Below are 8255 nucleotides of genomic sequence, written 5' to 3'. Positions count from 1 at the left end.
TGATTCACTACCCGCGACCGTTCCACGTGAAACTACGGAATTCCATTACCAGCGCCGGTTGTCATCCTTTCGTCACAGCCAGACACGAGCCCACTCGAGGCACGCTGGCTGTCCACTTGTTTGACGGCACTGGAAAATTATCTCCCCGCGATACCTCGCTCGACCAACGTGTCTGAGTACCTGATCGTTCCGACGTTAATATTTTGTTCTGTTCTTCAATTCTTTCGCTGATTGCTGTTGCTACGGGACTTACAATTGATAGAAACAATGGGACTCAGAATCCATGAAGTGCCTCTGTCCTTGACGAGCTAGATGCCCAAGAGCCTGTTCGCTACACATTTTGTCTAGTGTTCCCTCGGAGCACTAATAGCAAACTCGTTGCGCAGGGACACCTACAATCAGGACACCCTTTCAGGGCTCCAATTCCAATTTCAAATGTCTCATCCCACTACCCACTGCCTCAAATTTGCTACCTATTCAAATGCTCGAACACAGAAACGATTCGCAAATAGTCCCATCACTTTCAAGATCATTTCCACTGTCGCTTAGGCACCTATCTTCCCAGATCTGTCTGCCTATTCCCCTGATCTCTCTCTGTGCCCTTCATTTCCTCCTCGTTCGCGAAATCGTCGGAATCGTTCCCATTGGTAGGGGAAGATTCGGCGGGTTCTCCGACGTAGGTATTTCCGGCGGACTCAATTCCTTGGATTGCGCAATCGCCGGCTAGCACTCGAACCAGCGGCGTATTAGAACGTCGCTGCATCGTTCGCACGCCAAATGGAGCACGCTCGCTCATACTTGTCCCGATTGGGCGGTAGACGCTTGTTATCCCATTACCTGGATTATATTGTTTTATGCGAGGCCGTGGCCTCTCCCTTGTCTCCCTGGATTATAACCGCGTCAGATTGATCGATAGCCAGACATCGACCGCTAGAATCATAGGTAGATAGCCTCTGTGGCTTGGTCCATCACAGAGACCAGTGCGTATTTTTAGATTTATGGGAACCCCCGAGTAGGAATCTGAATAAGAGGGGACTTTTTTATGATGGAGCTTTGATTAACTTTTGTGTATTTAATCATTGGACAATTAGGTATGAATTGAACCCTTTAGCAGAGGCGTTGCCTTTTTCTGGGTCTAAATTGTTGGAAGTTGAATCAATATTTGTGTGCCATAAAGGTGATTTTAAACTTTGTGGATTATTGTGGAGATGGAATCGTATAAGTTTGAAATTCGATGATTTCTGGAAATGTTAAAATCTGTGGGACTGTGGTATATCAGGATGAATCCATTGTGTAGTGCTTTCGAACTTTACGCGTGAACAGGTCTTGTTTACTGCCGAATCTTTGGAAACTGAAATCCCTTCCAGCTTACTGCTCGAACTTCGCGAAGATACGTTGAAAGTTGTTCTCGATCTAAGGGGATTTATGTGTACTTCCACCTACACACTTGTTGCGAAATCTGCGTTGTAGTGGGCGACCTGGGGAAAAGGTTTTAAATGACAGAATAATAGCTAAAAAGAAATTTCAATTGATATGGGGGAAAGATATTCAATTAGCACAGCCGCTTCTAAATAATTCTGCTCGAACTTTTCATTTCCCGATTTGTCGTCTATTATTTGCGATTTCTCTTCTTTATGACGTAAATTTTATTGCAGATAGAAACTACGAAGGTGCTTGCGTGGTCGATATCGCTATGAAACTTAAGATACTGGTATCAAATTTATGTATCAAGTTCGGGACTAAGACTGGCCGCCTTCGCATTCCGGACCAATACGATTGGGCGCCTTCGTATTCCGAACCAATACGATCGGACTGTAAATGCGACTTTTCTCGTAAAATTTGGTATTAATATACAACTGGCGTAGCACACATATGCTCTGCCTTATGTTAGCCAACAAGAAATACCGTATTTCAGTACTTCTAACATTTATTAGTCAATCTTTTTTACTTCTCACCGACCACTATGTACGCGGAGAAAAAGTGTTAAACTAAAGTTATTGAAGTCTCTTGTAGAACTTACAAAGGTACTCTAACAGGTCTGAATTTACTAGATTTGTAGATTTAACAAGACAAAATCTTCTGCAAGATCTGTATGACCATTTATTCCATGAAATCTTGTCTAGTCACATATTACGTACATTTGGAATAGACCAGTCCAATCAAAGATAACCGTGACTTCTAAAACTCCCTCATAGAAGTTAGCCGAGATATCGTCAATCGCCAGCTAGTGACTGACAGACTCGCAGGATGGGAGAGCAGGGGCAAGATCAGATCGATTTATCGTCGCGTAAAGATGGCCCGTCTTTCGAGTCGATCGTCCGCTGCTCGATAATCGAGTGTCGACTGGATTCAATGGGTCCTCGGACAGGGGACAATCACTCTTATCGGAGTCGCCGGGATCACGATAATTTACACAGTGGCCCCGTTTAATCCGCGCGACGCCCGAGCGGAGCAACGCGTATATCGGCCCGTGTGCACGCGCGCGGGATGTCCTCGAGGGTCGGTCCTTGTGTCACTTACAAATTACGGGACGCTTTTACACGGCCGCCGCTAGAAACTTCCTACAGGATTAACGCAAACGTGTAAACCGTCCGTGGGGGAGTCGGCCCACGTCCGACAGATTAACGGATTAAGCGGAATTCCGCTACAATGACGCGCAATTTCTGCCCGTGTACCTCTCTATCGCGCCACCCTCCCACCCCATCGCTGTGTTTGTCCCGGTTGTGCTTCTTCTGTATGGCAGGATTCTTCGAACAGGCGCTCTTAAAATCCTGTTCTGTGCACAGTAAAGCTAAAAGAAAAATAAAATAATGCAAAATGAATGTAATATGGTCGAAAAAATAAAATTGCTGTAACAAAGTGTTAGGATTAAGAGTAGGATTAGGGAGAACGATTGGCTATGGTATTTAAGCGGAAAATTGAGATATGGAGTGGTGGGGTGTGCTTGTGGTGGGGGACGCCTTTGGTGGGGGTTAACCACTGCGTGACCTTGGACAGACTAGTTAATCTGGTAGTCGCTATATAGGGTGTTTCACGCTACTGACCTAGTCTGTAGCTTTTAAATGGTAAGAGATTGACAAAAATTTTATTATACAAAAACTTAAACAGTAGTGAATGATAAGTGCTTTGACGTATGTCTACTCTGAAAATGGAGGCGTTTCGATGATTTCAAAGTCATCTCTATTTTTCTCTACGGAACTGTACAGTTTTTATGTACAGCCAGATGTTTGTATTCATCTTCTGGAAGAAAGTATTAGGGTACTTAGGTCGAAAATTAAATTCTTTAGAAGATATTTTAGCTTTATTATTTTCAGTTTAGGTCTTGTCTATGATACTTGCTCCATATCAATCGCTTAAATTATTTATAAAGAAAAACAAGTCGATTTGAAACAAGTTGAATAGTAAAGAAAAACATGAATCCAGATTAAACAGTGTTATATTCTTTATACCCAGAGAAAGGACCATTCGCTTTACCCATTAAATATAAATATATAAATATTGAAATAATATTCACCACAATTTTCGCAAACATCCAATATGTAATTTTAAAAAAACAAATTACTCGATGACATCTGCACGAAAAGCATGTACCATTATTCGTTACCTCTTTTATACAATTTCCCTTGATTTGCAACAATTTATTTGCCATATAAATATCCGATGCAAGCCTCTTATACCAAATATCGAAAATCTCTCTCATCCTCTCCCCCCTCACGAGGGAAGCTTGATCCAAGAATATCAAAATATCGCGACGCGGTCAAAAATTCATTCCCATGCAAACTGCATTCGGCTGTGTTGTAACGCGCCGTATTGCACGTATAAACAATTCACGTATTAACTTATTTAGCAGCGCAACGCGTCGCTGTAACGTGACGCAGTGAAATTTTCGTAAACTCGACAGCGTCGATTATCGCGTTACACGTACAGCTACTCGCTCCTCGAGCGGATCGTATTATTTTACATGAGGAGGGGGGCGCTCGCGATTTATCACAGGATTTATCGTTTAATTTCGAGGCGCGTGCGCGGCGCGAATCGCTAACTAGCGAGATTATACGGAATCATGGAAAGCCCAGCGCGATATTACCCAGGCCTGCGTTTACTTTTTCGACCATTATTCACTGTGCTGGTCGCGTTTAATTATTTTCCTCGAAGTCGTATAAATCTGCATCGCGATTGATCAGTCGCGATCTGGACGTTGCACAATGGCTGAATGCAACGGGATTTCTCTCGTAATCGTATCGTTCGAAAGCGTTTTAAAACGGTTCCACGCGGGCGGCCGCGTATTTTTAGTCCCCCTGAATGCACACACGCGCGCGTGCCTGCTCACGAACACAGACGGGACAGACAAATGGATATTGACCGTTATTGGCCGTATTCGTTGGTGGAGAATAAAGAACAATGGTCTCCCACGCCCCTGCTCCGCCTCCCCCAACATCGAAATACATTTTTATTATTGGCCCGACACGCAGCGCATATTCATCCGCCGAAATTCTTTCGTGATCCAGACAAATTTCATCACTATCCCTGTGTTTCACTGTCAATGTCCAACGAAGATTATCGACCTTCGTGTTCGTTTTTCGCACGATGAAGTTGCTGAATATTTAAAAATATTATTGAAATATTTGTGCGCGGGAATTGGAGTGTTTTATAATTTCGTTGAAAAATGGAGAATCAACAAATAACTAAGTAATAGAAGATTTAGTCGTGATTACTTCCTTGGACTGTTTGGTGACCCTAAAACCACGTTCCCGTGGTAAATTTTGTAGTTCTGTGGGGTACCTGTTTTGTACATGTAGGAATGTGGCTTAAGGTGGATGGGAAAACAGGTTGAAGAGCTCTATTGGTAAATGATATCTTTAGAGATCAGTTTCTGATGACTTATTCGAGGGTATCTTGGTTTACGATTATGTCACGTGGGAACGTGGCTTTACGTACACTTTATACATAAACTTAAAAAGTTTCTGTCTTCCAGTAATGAGTATCGAAACTATGTCACTAAAAAATTACAGTCATTAGACTTTAACCTTCAGCTATATTTACACATGTGCAATTTTTAGTAAAATACATGCCTAAAGCCACATTCCCACAAGTTTTATGTGCATCGTATACGTAAAAGTGTGGCTCAAGGGATGCAGGGAAGAAGTTTTAATACAGTTTCTTTCCCGATTCCTTAATGGAATTCTTTCTAAACTTTCTAACAATCGTTAAAATCAAGTTTCGATGGAGTGGGTCGCTTAACTCGCCGTTTAACACGCTCCAGACACTTTCATCAACTCATTTGCTAGAAGTTAAGCGTGTGACGGCTCCTGTGCACTAGCGACAGGTTGCTCGCGTGCATTAACAGTTTCTTACGCCAGCTTTAATATCGTACATGATTTTTGGTCGCATAAGATATTACAGTAGAAAACAAAAATAAATTAAAAATTTTATTAATATCATCTAATTAATTTTTGTAAATAATTAGAAATATCTAGACTATTTTGTTTCAATTTTTCATTATTTTGTTAACCATGTAATACGGACCAAAATAAACATTTATTTTATTTTTTTAAATGCATTGTTTAGGCAGGATGTTGTAACTTTTTTCTCAGATAAAGCATGATAAAATATTATTAATATATAATATTTGTTTCTGTTATTCAAATCAGCTAGGTAACTCAGGCAGGTTTAATTCTCTGGCGACCTGATAAAATTTCGCTGCGCGGTACCGCTCACGTCACAGAATAGGATTCGTCGCGGGGAAAAGTTCGTAGAAATTTTTGCGGATTCACGCTAGCTCCGTTTAAACTTCCAGATCGATTTCATTTGCATCCGCATTTTGTTAACCGTCGACGAGGCCGCGTTTCATTTGATCGTTATTCAGCATTACTGCGTGCTGTTCGCGAATCTATCGTGAAAATATTAATAATTGCAATTTATTCAGGTGTCAGAAGCTTTTGAAGTTTAAAACACGTATTAAAACATTCCTGTCTGACAAGGTTTGAAATAGCTGACATAGTTACACAGAATTTCTCCTCAATAGAACATCCCGTAAAACATTCGAATGTATTGTTATTTTAAATTAAAGTTCAGTTTATGTTTGAAAATATGTTTGTAGTGTCAAAGACAATAAATGGATGCGAAATTGGCAATCTCCTGTTGTTGAAATTTCTGAAAAGGTTCGATCAAATGTTCCATTCTTATATTTTGTTAAATTGCGTCAAACGAAATAAATCACTGTGAAAATGCACAGAGTTGTTATAGAGTTTTTGGATAAAATTGCAAAACATTGCGAATTCGTATTGCTTCGGATCGCCAAATTATTATAATTGCTAAATTCAGATTATGTACTATTAGTTAATATCAAAGAAAATATGTTACCACCAAAAAACACGATATTGTAACAGAAGCTTTCTAAAAAATTGTAAAAAATGGCGCAATCGTGTTGCTCCGGAACGCGAAATTATTGTAATTGCTAAATTCATGTTATATTCTACTAACTAATATCAAAGAAAATAAGTGACCGTCAAAAAACACGATATTGTAACAGAAGTTTTCTAAAAACTTGTAAAATGTGGCGCAATCGTGTTGCTCCGGAACTGGAAGCCATTTCATGTATCAAGGTAACTGTATATTTCACAATTTGAAACCAAATAGTACGTGCAACTATAAAGAATAGCAATTTCATGTTCTAAAATTGTTCGAAAAAATAGATACAACTTTCTAGCAATAATTTACAAGTAATTATATAAAAAAATATTAAATTTTAATTATGACGGAGAAAATTCCTTAGGGAACACCGAGAAATTGAGATTAATAGCGTTTGTATCCTTCTTACGAGTTAGGAAATTCGTACCATTGAAACAGTCTTGTCAGACGGTTGCATTCGGAAGCAGACTTAATGGAGTGTTTATTCGACAAATCCGAGAACGAAGTCAGCGATCCATTAATCGCCGGCAGGGAGCCCCAGGAGTCAAAGTTATACGCGCGGTCGTCAATTCGGTTTTCATTGACAGTGTCTGGTCCGAATTTAGTGAGCTGGGCGGAGACAGGAAACGAATCGTGGTTGACAATGATTAATTGGCGGGAAATGGATCGGTGTAGTTACGACTTCCATTTGCAATAACAGACGGAATAAGGAAATGGTGGGTCTGAGGTTTCTTCTGCGTTCGGGAAGTGCATGGTTTTCCTGATGAATTTAAAAACTGGACCAAAAAGGCCGAAATCGAATCTCAACTGCTTGCGATTCTCACGAAAACACTTAGTTGCAAAATGAAAGTAGGAAATTTAAAACAAAAACGATTTGTATTTATCATGTAATAATTTCTAGGTTTGCGGAGTTATTTAAAGTTCTAGGGAGCAATATGTGGGTATTCTACTCTTTGAATTCCTTGCCTGTAGTTTACGTTCTGACACCAAGTCTATAGAGATTCATGAAGGGAGCAACGAGCAAACATCCTTCTCGTATCACGAATGAACAGGTCTGTTCCTTCAATGTCAATGGCTGATACCAGACTACCGTGGTAGCTCGCATTGAGCACGTTCGACGACAATTTCTCACGTACGTCCATGCATTCAGAGTAGCAATCGGGTTAAGGGCGGCCAGTATCGAAGACAGTTTACCTAGTCTTAGCTATACGTATAGAGCGTACCGAGTTCCAGTTCGTGATCATCGAGACGATGTAATTTCGAGGCAGTTGCCCGTAGCTCCCTCGGGTGTCGAATAACTTCCGGCCAGGGTCGAGACGAAGGTCCAGGTCAAATTCTGGCCGAGAGGTCAGGCCTTGGTTTAACCTGCCTCGCCTCAACGACCCCCGAATCCCCCGACAAATACGCGGATGTCTCGTAAACTTTTGAGACATACCGTTGAACTTCGTCGATAGTCTACTTTGACGTGTCCTTCCTGTGGAGAATGTAGTAACTTGCTATTGAACGGGCAGGATTGTAGTGAGGTGCTCGAGGGACTCTCAAGTGATAGGTTAAGTGATACCCTTCCGCTATTTTATCACTCATTGAAAAGATTCTATAGACTTGACACTTATTCAGTTCAATATGTCTAGGGTTTCTGTTGTCTGGAAGCTGAGCTACTTATGTCCCTAGGCGTTTGACTCTCAGAGTTCTCAAATGTCCTACCTCATTTCCAACCACTTCTGCAAGCTCACCACATTTCTTTGGTCACAGTGTAATTATTAAAGAATCAATACTAGTGTAATCAGTTCATCTAACTACCAGGATCCATGATGGTCTCCCGAGGTACCTCAAATGTGTTCGCTTAA

This window comes from Calliopsis andreniformis, chromosome 7 (genome assembly GCF_051401765.1).
Source record: "Calliopsis andreniformis isolate RMS-2024a chromosome 7, iyCalAndr_principal, whole genome shotgun sequence".
Lineage (NCBI taxonomy): Eukaryota > Metazoa > Arthropoda > Insecta > Hymenoptera > Andrenidae > Calliopsis > Calliopsis andreniformis.
Note: the sequence above shows the minus strand (reverse complement) of the source record.